The 16,148-nt window shown below is 41.4% G+C and overlaps 1 long non-coding RNA gene across 1 annotated transcript; it reads right to left on the bottom strand.

Moving 5' to 3' along the window:
* Positions 1-561: 561 nt before the first annotated feature.
* On the bottom strand, positions 562-1,166 carry LOC119917556. The gene is made up of 2 exons (XR_005447299.1): positions 999-1,166; positions 562-688 (listed from the first exon to the last, which is right to left on the bottom strand). It is a non-coding gene; the product is annotated as an uncharacterized LOC119917556 (long non-coding RNA).
* Between the last annotated feature and the right edge of the window lie 14,982 nt (positions 1,167-16,148).

Here is a 16,148-nt window from a genome sequence, read left to right as displayed (position 1 = left end):
TCTGGTTTCAGACGTTAGATGTCAGTCTGGTTTCAGACTTTAGTCTGGTTTCAGACTTTAGACGTTGTCTGGTTTCAGAATTTAGACGTTTGTCTGGTTTCAGACTTTAGTCTGGTTTCAGACTTTAGACGTTTGTCTGGTTTCAGACTTTAGATGTTTGTCTGGTTTCAGACGTTAGATGTCAGTCTGGTTTCAGACTTTAGTCTGGTTTCAGACGTTCGTCTGGTTTCAGACGTTAGACGTTTGTCTGGTTTCAGACTTTAGTCTGGTTTCAGACTTTAGACGTTTGTCTGGTTTCAGACTTTAGATGTTTGTCTGGTTTCAGACGTTAGATGTCAGTCTGGTTTCAGACTTTAGTCTGGTTTCAGACGTTCGTCTGGTTTCAGACTTTAGACGTTTGTCTGGTTTCAGACTTTAGACGTTTGTCTGGTTTCAGACTTTAGACGTTTGTCTGGTTTCAGACTTTAGTCTGTGTCAAGTTCTGTGTGTTTTTAATTGATTACAGCTCAGCCCAAACTTGAAAACTGCTTTTCTCTCTGAAGAACGCAAAGGACAACTCAATCTTTTCACTTCTTGATTCTTTATTTTCTTTGAGATGGTTTGATAGACCAGTGATGGAATAATATGGTATAGTTTCTTGAATGTGACTTGATAGATCAGTGTGGGGCAGTAGGTATAGGTTGATAACCTTTCAAATACACAAACCAAACCATGAATCAGTCACACATAAATCACAATACCACTTTCTCGCAGAAATAATAAATAAATGCTATTGAATCTTCAAACCAAACTAAACACGATCCTTAAGTCTAACCTAGGATTTTAACAAGAAAATACCAATCCTGTAATTAAACTCATGCACATGTTACTTCTGTCAAGTTCAACATTCACATAACAAATCCCCATTATTTATTTTAAATTGCAAATTACAATCCAAGCAGAACCTGAACATTTAAAACTCAATATATTCAAACACAGTCAATCATAAATTGTCCTACCAGTTGCGTCTTTGAGTGATCAGAAGCTGTAATCATAGTATCCTTTTCCAGGAATAAATGAGAGAACCAACCGAACTCTCTACAGACATTTCAATGCCATGCTCTCTCTGTGGGTGCGCAGGCAAATATAGTCCCAAAAACTACTTCCCCAAAAGTTGGTTCTACCAACCAGACTTTAGACGTTTGTCTGGTTTCAGACTTTAGACGTTTGTCTGGTTTCAGGCTTTAGTCTGGTTTGGATTGAAGATTCAATAGCATTTATTTATTTAAAGTTGGTTCTACCAACTTTTGTTGCATGATTGCCCCTGCAGTTTGGGAGTGCCCTGAGAGCCCTGGGTGAATCTGGGCTTGGATTGCTCAGTACAACTAAAGCAAAGTAACCATAAATTGACACAACAGTCTGGTTTCAGACTTTAGACATTTGTCTGGTTTCAGACTTTAGACGTTTGTCTGGTTTCAGACTTTAGTCTGGTTTCAGACTTTAGACGTTTGTCTGGTTTCAGACTTTAGTCTGGTTTCAGACTTTAGATGTTTGTCTGGTTTCAGACTTTAGATGTTTGTCTGGTTTCAGACTTTAGATGTTTGTCTGGTTTCAGACTTTAGTCTGGTTTCAGACTTTAGACGTTTGTCTGGTTTCAGGCTTTAGTCTGGTTTCAGACTTTAGACGTTTGTCTGGTTTCAGGCTTTAGTCTGGTTTCAGACGTTTGTCTGGTTTCAGACTTTAGACGTTTGTCTGGTTTCAGGCTTTAGTCTGGTTTCAGACGTTTGTCTGGTTTCAGACTTTAGACGTTTGTCTGGTTTCAGACTTTAGTCTGGTTTCAGACTTTAGACGTTTGTCTGGTTTCAGACTTTACTCTGGTTTCAGACTTTAGACGTTTGTCTGGTTTCAGACTTTAGTCTGGTTTCAGACTTTAGACGTTTGTCTGGTTTCAGACTTTAGATGTTTGTCTGGTTTCAGACGTTAGATGTCAGTCTGGTTTCAGACTTTAGACGTTTGTCTGGTTTCAGACTTTAGTCTGGTTTCAGACTTTAGACGTTTGTCTGGTTTCAGACTTTAGATGTTTGTCTGGTTTCAGACGTTAGATGTCAGTCTGGTTTCAGACTTTAGACGTTTGTCTGGTTTCAGACTTTAGATGTCAGTCTGGTTTCAGACTTTAGTCTGGTTTCAGACTTTAGACGTTTGTCTGGTTTCAGACTTTAGACGTCAGTCTGGTTTCAGACTTTAGTCTGGTTTCAGACTTTAGACGTTTGTCTGGTTTCAGACTTTAGTCTGGTTTCAGACTTTAGACGTTTGTCTGGTTTCAGACTTTAGTCTGGTTTCAGACTTTAGACGTTTGTCTGGTTTCAGACTTTAGTCTGGTTTCAGACTTTAGACGTTTGTCTGGTTTCAGACTTTAGATGTCAGTCTGGTTTCATACTTTAGTCTGGTTTCAGACGTTAGACGTTTTTCTGGTTTCAGACGTTAGATGTCAGTCTGGTTTCAGACTTTAGTCTGGTTTCAGACTTTAGACATTTGTCTGGTTTCAGACGTTAGATGTCAGTCTGGTTTCAGACTTTAGTCTGGTTTCAGACTTTAGACGTTTGTCTGGTTTCAGAATTTAGACGTTTGTCTGGTTTCAGACTTTAGTATGGTTTCAGACTTTAGACGTTTGTCTGGTTTCAGACTTTAGATGTTTGTCTGGTTTCAGACGTTAGATGTCAGTCTGGTTTCAGACTTTAGTCTGGTTTCAGACGTTCGTCTGGTTTCAGACTTTAGTCTGGTTTCAGACGTTCGTCTGGTTTCAGACTTTAGACGTTTGTCTGGTTTCAGACTTTAGTCTGGTTTCAGACTTTAGACGTTTGTCTGGTTTCAGACGTTAGATGTCAGTCTGGTTTCAGACTTTAGTCTGGTTTCAGACTTTAGACGTTTGTCTGGTTTCAGACTTTAGACGTTTGTCTGGTTTCAGACTTTAGACGTTTGTCTGGTTTCAGACTTTAGTCTGGTTTCAGACTTTAGACGTTTGTCTGGTTTCAGACTTTAGTCTGGTTTCAGACTTTAGACGTTTGTCTGGTTTCAGACTTTAGATGTTTGTCTGGTTTCAGACGTTAGATGTCAGTCTGGTTTCAGACTTTAGTCTGGTTTCAGACGTTCGTCTGGTTTCAGACTTTAGTCTGGTTTCAGACGTTCGTCTGGTTTCAGACGTTAGACGTTTGTCTGGTTTCAGACTTTAGTCTGGTTTCAGACTTTAGACGTTTGTCTGGTTTCAGACTTTAGATGTTTGTCTGGTTTCAGACGTTAGATGTCAGTCTGGTTTCAGACTTTAGTCTGGTTTCAGACGTTCGTCTGGTTTCAGACTTTAGACGTTTGTCTGGTTTCAGACTTTAGACGTTTGTCTGGTTTCAGACTTTAGACGTTTGTCTGGTTTCAGACTTTAGACGTTTGTCTGGTTTCAGACTTTAGACGTTCGTCTGGTTTCAGACGTTCGTCTGGTTTCAGACGTTAGACGTTTGTCTGGTTTCAGACGTTAGATGTCAGTCTGGTTTCAGACTTTAGTCTGGTTTCAGACTTTAGACGTTTGTCTGGTTTCAGATTTTAGACGTTTGTCTGGTTTCAGACTTTAAACGTTTGTCTGGTTTCAGGCTTTAGTCTGGTTTCAGGCTTTAGTCTGGTTTCAGACCTTAGTCTGGTTTCAGACTTTAGACGTCTGTCTGGTTTCAGACGTTAGATGTCAGTCTGGTTTCAGACTTTAGATGTTTGTCTGGTTTCAGACTTTAGACGTTAGTCTGGTTTCGGGCTTTAGACGTTAGTCTGGTTTCAGACTTTAGACGTTAGTCTGGGTTCAGACTTTTGTCTGATTTAAGATGTTAGTCTGGTTTCAGACTTTAGATGTTAGTCTGGTTTCAGACTTTAGACGTTTGTCTGGTTTCAGACTTTTGTCTGATTTAAGATGTTAGTCTGGTTTCAGACTTTAGATGTTAGTCCGGTTTCAGACTTTAGACGTTAGTCTGGTTTCAGACTTTAGTCTGGTTTAAGACGTTAGTCTGGTTTCAGACTTTAGACGTTAGTCTGGTTTCAGGCTTTAGTCTGGTTTAAGATGTTAGTCTGGTTTCAGGCTTTAGTCTGGTTTAAGACATTAGTCTGGTTTAGACTTAAAACGTTTGTCTGGTTTCAGGCTTTAGTCTGGTTTCAGACGTTAGTCTGGTTTCAGACTTTAGACGTTAGTCTGGGTTCAGACTTTTGTCTGATTTAAGATGTTAGTCTGGGTTCAGACCTTAGTCTGGTTTAAGACGTTAGTCTGGTTTAAGACGTTAGTCTGGTTTCAGACTTTAGACGTTAGTCTGGTTTCAGGCTTTAGTCTGGTTTCAGACGTTAGTCTGGTTTCAGACTTTAGACGTTAGTCTGGTTTCAGGCTTTAGTCTGGTTTAAGACGTTAGTCTGGGTTCAGACCTTAGTCTGGTTTAAGACTGTAGTCTGGTTTAAGACGTTAGTCTGGTTTCAGACTTTAGACGTTAGTCTGGTTTCAAGCTTTAGTCTGGTTTCAGACGTTAGATGTTTGTCTGGTTTCAGACTTTAGACGTTTGTCTGGTTTCAGACTTTAGTCTGGTTTCAGACTTTAGACGTTAGTCTGGTTTCAGGCTTTAGTCTGGTTTCAGACTTTAGTCTGGTTTCAGACTTTAGACGTTTGTCTGGTTTCAGACTTTAGACGTTTGTCTGGTTTCAGACTTTAGACGTTTAGACGTTTGTCTGGTTTCAGACTTTAGACGTTTGTCTGGTTTCAGACTTTAGTCTGGTTTCAGACTTTAGACGTTTGTCTGGTTTCAGGCTTTAGTCTGGTTTCAGACTTTAGTCTGGTTTCAGACTTTAGACGTTTGTCTGGTTTCAGACTTTAGACGTTTAGACGTTTGTCTGGTTTCAGACTTTAGATGTTTGTGTGGTTTAGACTTTAGATGTTTGTCTGGTTTCAGACTTTAGACGTTTGTCTGGTTTCAGACTTTAGTCTGGTTTCAGACTTTAGATGTTTGTCTGGTTTCAGGCTTTAGTCTGGTTTCAGGCTTTAGTCTGGTTTCAGACTTTAGACGTTTGTCTGGTTTCAGACTTTAGATGTTTGTCTGGTTCCAGACTTTAGATGTTTGTCTGGTTTCAGACGTTAGATGTCAGTCTGGTTTCAGACTTTGGTCTGGTTTCAGACTTTAGATGTTAGTCTGGTTTCGGGCTTTAGACGTTAGTCTGGTTTCAGACTTTAGATGTTAGTCTGGTTTCAGGCTTTAGTCTGGTTTAAGACGTTAGTCTGGTTTCAGGCTTTAGTCTGGTTTAAGACGTTAGTCTGGTTTCAAGCTTTAGTCTGATTTCAGACGTTAGATGTTTGTCTGGTTTCAGACTTTAGACGTTTGTCTGGTTTCAGACTTTAGACGTTAGTCTGGTTTCAGGCTTTAGTCTGGTTTCAGACTTTAGTCTGGTTTCAGACTTTAGACGTTTGTCTGGTTTCAGATTTTAGACGTTTGTCTGGTTTCAGACTTTAGACGTTTGTCTGGTTTCAGACTTTAGACGTTTAGACGTTTGTCTGGTTTCAGACTTTAGACGTTTGTCTGGTTTCAGACTTAAGTCTGGTTTCAGACTTTAGACGTTAGTCTGGTTTCAGGCTTTAGTCTGGTTTCAGACTTTAGTCTGGTTTCAGACTTTAGACGTTTGTCTGGTTTCAGACTTTAGACGTTTGTCTGGTTTCAGACTTTAGACGTTTGTCTGGTTTCAGACTTTAGACGTTTAGACGTTTGTCTGGTTTCAGACTTTAGACGTTTAGACGTTTGTCTGGTTTCAGACTTTAGATGTTTGTGTGGTTTAGACTTTAGATGTTTGTCTGGTTTCAGACTTTAGACGTTTGTCTGGTTTCAGACTTTAGTCTGGTTTCAGACTTTAGACGTTTGTCTGGTTTCAGGCTTTAGTCTGGTTTCAGGCTTTAGTCTGGTTTCAGACTTTAGTCTGGTTTCAGACTTTAGACGTTATTCTGGTTTCAGACTTTAGACGTTTGTCTGGTTTCAGACTTTAGATGTTTGTCTGGTTTCAGACTTTAGATGTTTTTCTGGTTTCAGACGTTAGATGTCAGTCTGGTTTCAGACTTTGGTCTGGTTTCAGACTTTAGATGTTAGTCTGGTTTCGGGCTTTAGACGTTAGTCTGGTTTCAGACTTTAGATGTTAGTCTGGTTTCAGGCTTTAGTCTGGTTTAAGACGTTAGTCTGGTTTCAGGCTTTAGTCTGGTTTAAGACGTTAGTCTGGTTTAGACTTTAGACGTTAGTCTGGTTTCAGGCTTTAGTCTGGTTTAAGACGTTAGTCTGGTTTCAGACTTTAGACGTTAGTCTGGGTTCAGACTTTTGTCTGGTTTAAGACTTTAGACATTAGTCTGGTTTCAGGCTTTAGTCTGGTTTCAGACGTTAGTCTGGGTTCAGACCTTAGTCTGGTTTAAGACTGTAGTCTGGTTTCAAGCTTTAGTCTGGTTTCAGACGTTAGATGTTTGTCTGGTTTCAGGCTTTAGTCTGGTTTCAGACTTTAGTCTGGTTTCAGACTTTAGACGTTAGTCTGGTTTCAGACTTTAGACGTTTGTCTGGTTTCAAGCTTTAGTCTGGTTTAAGACGTTAGTCTGGTTTCAGACTTTAGACGTTAGTCTGGGTTCAGACTTTAGACGTCTGTCTGGTTTCAGACGTTAGATGTCAGTCTGGTTTCAGACTTTAGATGTTTGTCTGGTTTCAGACTTTAGACGTTAGTCTGGTTTCGGGCTTTAGACGTCTGTCTGGTTTCAGACTTTAGACGTTAGTCTGGGTTCAGACTTTTGTCTGATTTAAGATGTTAGTCTGGTTTCAGACTTTAGATGTTAGTCTGGTTTCAGACTTTAGACGTTTGTCTGGTTTCAGACTTTTGTCTGATTTAAGATGTTAGTCTGGTTTCAGACTTTAGATGTTAGTCCGGTTTCAGACTTTAGACGTTAGTCTGGTTTCAGACTTTAGTCTGGTTTAAGACGTTAGTCTGGTTTCAGACTTTAGACGTTAGTCTGGTTTCAGGCTTTAGTCTGGTTTAAGATGTTAGTCTGGTTTCAGGCTTTAGTCTGGTTTAAGACATTAGTCTGGTTTAGACTTAAAACGTTTGTCTGGTTTCAGGCTTTAGTCTGGTTTCAGACGTTAGTCTGGTTTCAGACTTTAGACGTTAGTCTGGGTTCAGACTTTTGTCTGATTTAAGATGTTAGTCTGGGTTCAGACCTTAGTCTGGTTTAAGACGTTAGTCTGGTTTAAGACGTTAGTCTGGTTTCAGACTTTAGACGTTAGTCTGGTTTCAGGCTTTAGTCTGGTTTCAGACGTTAGTCTGGTTTCAGACTTTAGTCTGGTTTCAGGCTTTAGTCTGGTTTAAGACGTTAGTCTGGGTTCAGACCTTAGTCTGGTTTAAGACTGTAGTCTGGTTTAAGACGTTAGTCTGGTTTCAGACTTTAGACGTTAGTCTGGTTTCAAGCTTTAGTCTGGTTTCAGACGTTAGATGTTTGTCTGGTTTCAGACTTTAGACGTTTGTCTGGTTTCAGACTTTAGTCTGGTTTCAGACTTTAGACGTTAGTCTGGTTTCAGGCTTTAGTCTGGTTTCAGACTTTAGTCTGGTTTCAGACTTTAGACGTTTGTCTGGTTTCAGACTTTAGACGTTTGTCTGGTTTCAGACTTTAGACGTTTAGACGTTTGTCTGGTTTCAGACTTTAGACGTTTGTCTGGTTTCAGACTTTAGTCTGGTTTCAGACTTTAGACGTTTGTCTGGTTTCAGGCTTTAGTCTGGTTTCAGACTTTAGTCTGGTTTCAGACTTTAGACGTTTGTCTGGTTTCAGACTTTAGACGTTTAGACGTTTGTCTGGTTTCAGACTTTAGATGTTTGTGTGGTTTAGACTTTAGATGTTTGTCTGGTTTCAGACTTTAGACGTTTGTCTGGTTTCAGACTTTAGTCTGGTTTCAGACTTTAGATGTTTGTCTGGTTTCAGGCTTTAGTCTGGTTTCAGGCTTTAGTCTGGTTTCAGACTTTAGACGTTTGTCTGGTTTCAGACTTTAGATGTTTGTCTGGTTCCAGACTTTAGATGTTTGTCTGGTTTCAGACGTTAGATGTCAGTCTGGTTTCAGACTTTGGTCTGGTTTCAGACTTTAGATGTTAGTCTGGTTTCGGGCTTTAGACGTTAGTCTGGTTTCAGACTTTAGATGTTAGTCTGGTTTCAGGCTTTAGTCTGGTTTAAGACGTTAGTCTGGTTTCAGGCTTTAGTCTGGTTTAAGACGTTAGTCTGGTTTCAAGCTTTAGTCTGATTTCAGACGTTAGATGTTTGTCTGGTTTCAGACTTTAGACGTTTGTCTGGTTTCAGACTTTAGACGTTAGTCTGGTTTCAGGCTTTAGTCTGGTTTCAGACTTTAGTCTGGTTTCAGACTTTAGACGTTTGTCTGGTTTCAGATTTTAGACGTTTGTCTGGTTTCAGACTTTAGACGTTTGTCTGGTTTCAGACTTTAGACGTTTAGACGTTTGTCTGGTTTCAGACTTTAGACGTTTGTCTGGTTTCAGACTTAAGTCTGGTTTCAGACTTTAGACGTTAGTCTGGTTTCAGGCTTTAGTCTGGTTTCAGACTTTAGTCTGGTTTCAGACTTTAGACGTTTGTCTGGTTTCAGACTTTAGACGTTTGTCTGGTTTCAGACTTTAGACGTTTGTCTGGTTTCAGACTTTAGACGTTTAGACGTTTGTCTGGTTTCAGACTTTAGACGTTTAGACGTTTGTCTGGTTTCAGACTTTAGATGTTTGTGTGGTTTAGACTTTAGATGTTTGTCTGGTTTCAGACTTTAGACGTTTGTCTGGTTTCAGACTTTAGTCTGGTTTCAGACTTTAGACGTTTGTCTGGTTTCAGGCTTTAGTCTGGTTTCAGGCTTTAGTCTGGTTTCAGGCTTTAGTCTGGTTTCAGACTTTAGTCTGGTTTCAGACTTTAGACGTTTGTCTGGTTTCAGACTTTAGACGTTTGTCTGGTTTCAGACTTTAGATGTTTGTCTGGTTTCAGACTTTAGATGTTTGTCTGGTTTCAGACGTTAGATGTCAGTCTGGTTTCAGACTTTGGTCTGGTTTCAGACTTTAGATGTTAGTCTGGTTTCGGGCTTTAGACGTTAGTCTGGTTTCAGACTTTAGATGTTAGTCTGGTTTCAGGCTTTAGTCTGGTTTAAGACGTTAGTCTGGTTTCAGGCTTTAGTCTGGTTTAAGACGTTAGTCTGGTTTAGACTTTAGACGTTAGTCTGGTTTCAGGCTTTAGTCTGGTTTAAGACGTTAGTCTGGTTTCAGACTTTAGACGTTAGTCTGGGTTCAGACTTTTGTCTGGTTTCAGACTTTAGACATTAGTCTGGTTTCAGGCTTTAGTCTGGTTTCAGACGTTAGTCTGGGTTCAGACCTTAGTCTGGTTTAAGACTGTAGTCTGGTTTCAAGCTTTAGTCTGGTTTCAGACGTTAGATGTTTGTCTGGTTTCAGGCTTTAGTCTGGTTTCAGACTTTAGTCTGGTTTCAGACTTTAGACGTTAGTCTGGTTTCAGACTTTAGACGTTTGTCTGGTTTCAAGCTTTAGTCTGGTTTAAGACGTTAGTCTGGTTTCAGACTTTAGACGTTAGTCTGGGTTCAGACTTTAGTCTGGTTTCAGACTTTAGACGTTTGTCTGGTTTCAGACTTTAGACGTTTGTCTGGTTTCAGACTTTAGACGTTTGTCTGGTTTCAGGCTTTAGTCTGGTTTCAGACTTTAGACATTAGTCTGGTTTCAGGCTTTAGTCTGGTTTCAGACTTTAGTCTGGTTTCAGACTTTAGACGTTTGTCTGGTTTCAGACTTTAGACGTTTGTCTGGTTTCAGACTTTAGACGTTTGTCTGGTTTCAGACTTTAGACGTTTAGACGTTTGTCTGGTTTCAGACTTTAGATGTTTGTGTGGTTTAGACTTTAGATGTTTGTCTGGTTTCAGACTTTAGACGTTTGTCTGGTTTCAGACTTTAGTCTGGTTTCAGACTTTAGACGTTTGTCTGGTTTCAGGCTTTAGTCTGGTTTCAGGCTTTAGTCTGGTTTCAGACTTTAGTCTGGTTTCAGACTTTAGACGTTTGTCTGGTTTCAGACTTTAGATGTTTGTCTGGTTTCAGACTTTAGATGTTTGTCTGGTTTCAGACGTTAGATGTTTGTCTGGTTTCAGACTTTAGACGTTTGTCTGGTTTCAGACTTTAGTCTGGTTTCAGACTTTAGACGTTTGTCTGGTTTCAGGCTTTAGTCTGGTTTCAGGCTTTAGTCTGGTTTCAGACTTTGGTCTGGTTTCAGACTTTAGATGTTAGTCTGGTTTCGGGCTTTAGACGTTAGTCTGGTTTCAGACTTTAGATGTTTGTCTGGTTTCAGGCTTTAGTCTGGTTTAAGACGTTAGTCTGGTTTCAGGCTTTAGTCTGGTTTAAGACGTTAGTCTGGTTTAGACTTTAGACGTTAGTCTGGTTTCAGGCTTTAGTCTGGTTTAAGACGTTAGTCTGGTTTCAGACTTTAGACTGTAGTCTGGTTTAAGACGTTAGTCTGGTTTCAGACTTTAGACGTCAGTCTGGTTTCAGGCTTTAGTCTGGTTTAAGACGTTAGTCTGGGTTCAGACCTTCGTCTGGTTTAAGACTGTAGTCTGGTTTCAAGCTTTAGTCTGGTTTCAGACGTTAGATGTTTGTCTGGTTTCAGGCTTTAGTCTGGTTTCAGACTTTAGTCTGGTTTCAGACTTTAGACGTTAGTCTGGTTTCAGACTTTAGACGTTAGTCTGGTTTCAGACTTTAGACGTTTGTCTGGTTTCAAGCTTTAGTCTGGTTTAAGACGTTAGTCTGGTTTCAGACTTTAGACGTTAGTCTGGGTTCAGACTTTAGTCTGGTTTAAGACTTTAGTCTGGTTTAAGACGTTAGTCTGGGTTCAGACCTTAGTCTGGTTTAAGACTGTAGTCTGGTTTAAGACGTTAGTCTGGTTTCAGACTTTAGACGTTAGTCTGGTTTCAGGCTTTAGTCTGGTTTAAGACGTTAGTCTGGTTTCAGACTTTAGACATTAGTCTGGTTTCAGACTGTTGTCTGGTTTAAGACGTTAGTCTGGTTTCAGACTTTAGACGTTAGTCTGGTTTCAGACGTGTACTTCCTGTGGTCTCGGCGGGCCTCTCTGCTTCTTCTTCTTGCTGTAAATTGACGTTTCACAGGTTTACAGTAGGCAGCTTTTCTGAGAGTTTCTTTTCTGTAACATTCAGGTCAGAAGCATTCAGCTTCTGTTCACAGCCAGATGCGTACTGCTGAGGAATCAGCATTAGCGACATGTCTGTGTGAATCTGCCTCATAGCAAATATAAAAAATATATTCCTAGTGAATGGGTCCTCTCCTCGTCTCACCTCCAGGGAAGAAAACTCGTTTGAATCAGTTAATGAGAGAGGGAACGCGTCATCATATGGTCTCAGCCAGAAGCTAACGAGCTGAGCAGCTGTCAGATTCTGTTGCAGCGGTTACATCCAGAGCTGTGTGTATCTCTGCTGACAGTCTGTATTTTTATCCTCCTCCTCTTCCTCACCCAGCTCCCCAGAGACACAGCGGCACCGTCTTTCACCTGCCAGGAAGAAGACCCACCTGTCCTCCGAGCGCCGCCGAGAAGGAGGACGATCTTATAATGAAGTGGCAGTGTGGATGACAGAGAGTAGTTGAGGGGGACTGGGACAGGGCAGCATCTCTGCAAACACACTGTGGGAGTCTCACGGATAGTTCGCGAGGTTTCGTTTCTCCAGAAAATACACTGCACCGGAAGATAGGGAATTTCCACAAAATGGGTTTCTATGAACTGTTACATCAATGTTAATAATAGAAATATTAAAAATGTTTCTAGCAGACTAGCAGACTCCATACCTGTCGACCCTCCTGTATTCCACCATTCTGTCCTGCCGTTCTCCCGCTTAAATATTTACTAACTAACATTTCAAATGTTCGTTACGTTCTCATTTGGGTAAAGCAGGTGGCAGCGTGCAGAACATGAGGTGGAACAGTGACGGGAAGTCTACGCCCCTACCAGAAGAAGAAGAAGGGTTCGGGGTGGATGATGCAGATTATTTAACTCATATCTTCCCCTAAACATGGATATAATACACCAAGTCCCTCATTTGAAGGTTCCTGAAGACTTTGCAGAGGACGGGGGGGGGTAACCAGAACACGCGCTGACCTCTTTTCTGCAGCTGATGCTGACGTCTGCTTGTCATTGGCCGACATCAGTCACAAGACCTTTACTCTCGCCGCTCAGAGGTGAACTGGTGCTGGACTGTGTGCTGGAGCTGGTCTGATCTGGTCTGATCTGGTCTCTGTGTGTTCACAGGAAGGGGAGCAGGTGCAAGATTTCTGGCCCCCGGCTGTCGACCCACATACTTCAGCACATCCTGTAGTGCATTCTGGGTAAAGTGAATTACAATACTGCACGGTTTTTACCTGCTGCGCCCGCCGTTTAACCTTCCCCCGTGTGTGTGTGTCACAGTGTGTGTTACAGTGTGTGTCACAGTGTGTGTTACAGTGTGTGTCACAGTGTGTGTTACAGTGTGTGTCACAGTGTGTGTTACAGTGTGTGTCACAGTGTGTGTTACAGTGTGTGTTACAGTGTGTGTGTTACAGTGTGTGTTACAGTGTGTGTGTTACAGTGTGTGTGTTACAGTGTGTGTGTTACAGTGTGTGTTACATTGTGTGTGTCAGTGTGTGTGTTACAGTGTGTGTGTTAGTGTGTGTTACAGTGTGTGTGTTACAGTGTGTGTTTTACAGTGTGTGTGTTAGTGTGTGTGTTACAGTGTGTGTCACAGTGTGTGTTACAGTGTGTGTTACAGTGTGTGTGTTACAGTGTGTGTGTTACAGTGTGTGTTACATTGTGTGTGTCAGTGTGTGTGTTACAGTGTGTGTGTTAGTGTGTGTTACAGTGTGTGTGTTACAGTGTGTGTTTTACAGTGTGTGTGTTAGTGTGTGTGTTACAGTGTGTGTTACAGTGTGCGTTACAGTGTGTGTGTTAGTGTGTGTTACAGTGTGTGTGTTAGTGTGTGTTACAGTGTGTGTGTTAGTGTGTGTTACAGTGTGTGTTACAGTGTGCGTTACAGTGTGTGTGTTAGTGTGTGTTACAGTGTGCGTTACAGTGTGTGTGTTAGTGTGTGTTACAGTGTGCGTTACAGTGTGTGTGTTAGTGTGTGTTACAGTGTGTGTTACAGTGTGTGTGTTAGTGTGCGTTACAGTGTGTGTGTTAGTGTGTGTTACAGTGTGTGTTACAGTGTGTGTGTTAGTGTGTGTTACAGTGTGTGTGTTAGTGTGTGTTACAGTGTGTGTTACAGTGTGTGTTACAGTGTGTGTTACAGTGTGTGTGTTACACTGTGTGTTACAGTATGTGTTAGTGTGTGTTACAGTGTGTGTGTTACAGTGTGTGTTAGTGTGTGTTACAGTGTGTGTGTTACACTGTGTGTTACAGTATGTGTTAGTGTGTGTTACAGTGTGTGTGTTACAGTGTGTGTGTTACAGTGTGTGTGTTACACTGTGTGTTACAGTATGTGTTAGTGTGTGTTACAGTGTGTGTGTTACAGTGTGTGTTAGTGTGTGTTACAGTGTGTGTTACAGTGTGTGTGTTACACTGTGTGTTACAGTATGTGTTAGTGTGTGTTACAGTGTGTGTGTTACAGTGTGTGTGTTACAGTGTGTGTGTGTTACAGTGTGTGTTACAGTGTGTGTGTTAGTGTGTGTTACAGTGTGTGTTACAGTGTGTGTTAGTGTGTGTTACAGTGTGTGTTACAGTGTGTGTGTTACAGTGTGTGTGTTACAGTGTGTCTATCAGTGTGTGTGTGTTACAGTGTGTGTTACAGTGTGTGTGTTAGTGTGTGTTACAGTGTGTGTTACAGTGTGTGTTAGTGTGTGTTACAGTGTGTGTTACAGTGTGTGTGTTACACTGTGTGTTACAGTATGTGTTAGTGTGTGTGTTACAGTGTGTGTGTTACAGTGTGTGTATCAGTGTGTGTGTGTTACAGTGTGTGTAACAGTGTGTGTGTCACAGTGTGTGTAACAGTGTGTGTGTTACAGCGCGGTGTCCGGTATCAGTTCACGTCTCCATGAAGCACAGAACCGAAACTGAAAACACAACACGCAGCAACACTGCGCCATCTTGGGTCCAGAGCGACCCCACAGATGAAGTTGTTCATTTGTGATTTTAGCTGATCTTCTGTGACTCTGTTCCTCAGGAAGTCACAGCTAGCTGCGTTCAGACTACACGCCTTAATTCTCAGATCTGATTCTTTTCTTTTGTGTGACAGTTCACCGTGTTGTTTAAATGCGGCCGTGGCCTGAAAGTGACCCACATGTGTAGAAGAAGAACACGACGTCACACGCAGCAGCAGCTGTGGTATAGAAGATAGTTAGCTCCTGTTAGCTTCGGTTAGCTCCTGTTAGCTTCGGTTAGCTCCTGTTAGCTCCTGTTAGCTCCTGTTAGCTTCGGTTAGCTCCTGTTAGCTCCTGTTAGCTACTGTTAGCTCCGATTAGCTCCTGTTAGCTCCTGTTAGGTCCGGTTCGCTCCGGTTCGCTCCGGTTAGCTCCTACTTGCTAACCCTCCCAATTTTCACAGGAGACTCCGGTGTGTCATTGTCCTCTCATGGGTCACATTTCTCCTGAATTATGTTCACAACTTACTGTTTGTTTCATTACGCTTTCTGGCGCTGGACAACGCAACTGCCCAAACAGCTCCCCCCCACTGTTTCCACTCAGGCAAGTAGCATGTCCGTAACTCAGCAGAGAGCTGGTGGTGCGGTGGATTTCAGGTGGAGGAAAGTGAATCTGCGAGCAGGTGATAGCGAGGTAGAGGATGAGGAGAGCCACATGTTTAATTATGCCTTTGAGGAGCATTTTCATTTACCGCGGCTCCGCCTACAGCAGAACAGCTGCCTGAGTCTGAGAGTCCAGACGCACTCAGGTAAGCGAAGGCGACCGTAGGGCTTGGAGAAGCAGCAACTGCTCAAACTTTGCTTCGTTTTGTTTTTCAGCTGTTTTTTTCTGCCTTTATTGCTGAAACACGTGTTTCCTCTGACAAAAACACGTGGGCCAAGAAACGGAAACCACAGACTGTTGTGCCCACATCGTGACAGAGACCTGGTCCATCAACATCCCAGACCCAGCAGTGTACTGTGATAGTTACTGTAACAGCTCTTGTGAGAAGGATCAGGGTCCAGCCTGGCCAGCTCGTCCTCTAGTGAGGAGGAAACTTTGACATGTAGAGGCAGAAAGATGTTTCCATGAGATGAGATCTCTCTCTCTCTCTCTCTCTCTCTCTCTCTCGCCCATTGCCATGAATGTTTAGGTTGCCAGAGCAAAAATTCATATATAAACAATAACAAATATATAATTAATTAATAATGTGATAATTAAGTTTATGCAAACAACAATGGTTCTCCGTTTGCTGCATGAGGAAATACATTGAGCTGCATTGATATGGCAGCAAGTTTCTGTGTGTCTGATGTAGCTCTGTTTGGAGCAGTTTAGTCTTTCTTCTGTTGTTACTGTGGAATGAAGTTAGTTCAATTAAAACTAGGCCTTTACTGTGTGTGTGTATATATATATGACCCAACTATAAAATATTAAAAAATTCAAAGTAGCTTAGATGTAACTAAGCTACTTTTGCCACGTTGCTGCAGCTTAGCTCGCTACATTTTCCGAGTAGCTTGCCCAACACTGAACATCAGTGTACTTCTGGTTCAGCCTGAAACATCCACACACATGCAGCAGGAAACTTCCCTGAACGTTCACCTCATGTGTTGCTTTATATTGTTAAATAAACGCTCGAGTATAAACGTAATATTACACAAGAATGAAAATACTGCCAACTTCTTCCACGTGAACTCCACATCTTTTAACCCACTAGCTATTATTGGTAATTTTGGGACAGTAATTAATTTAATTATTAGTCATAAGTCCAAATGAAGAATTTATTATATTTAATGAGAGTGAATTAGATAACGGGCTGACAGGTGAACATGGCTTAAAGTTATGTTGTATTTTTCATTATTAATTAATTGTAATACTAATAATTCTGTAATATACGTAAATCTTGGTGCCAGTTAGACCCTGATCCCCAACAGAGGGCAGAACTGGGCTTAGCTGTGTATCGTCAGCCCACT

The sequence above is a fragment of the Micropterus salmoides genome, unplaced genomic scaffold (assembly GCF_014851395.1).
Source record: "Micropterus salmoides isolate LMB-PRFRI ecotype aquatic unplaced genomic scaffold, ASM1485139v1 Ms_hic_scaffold_10, whole genome shotgun sequence".
Taxonomy (NCBI): domain Eukaryota; kingdom Metazoa; phylum Chordata; class Actinopteri; order Centrarchiformes; family Centrarchidae; genus Micropterus; species Micropterus salmoides.
The sequence above is the reverse complement of the archived record's forward strand: the minus strand, read 5'-3'. Positions and strand labels throughout refer to the sequence as shown.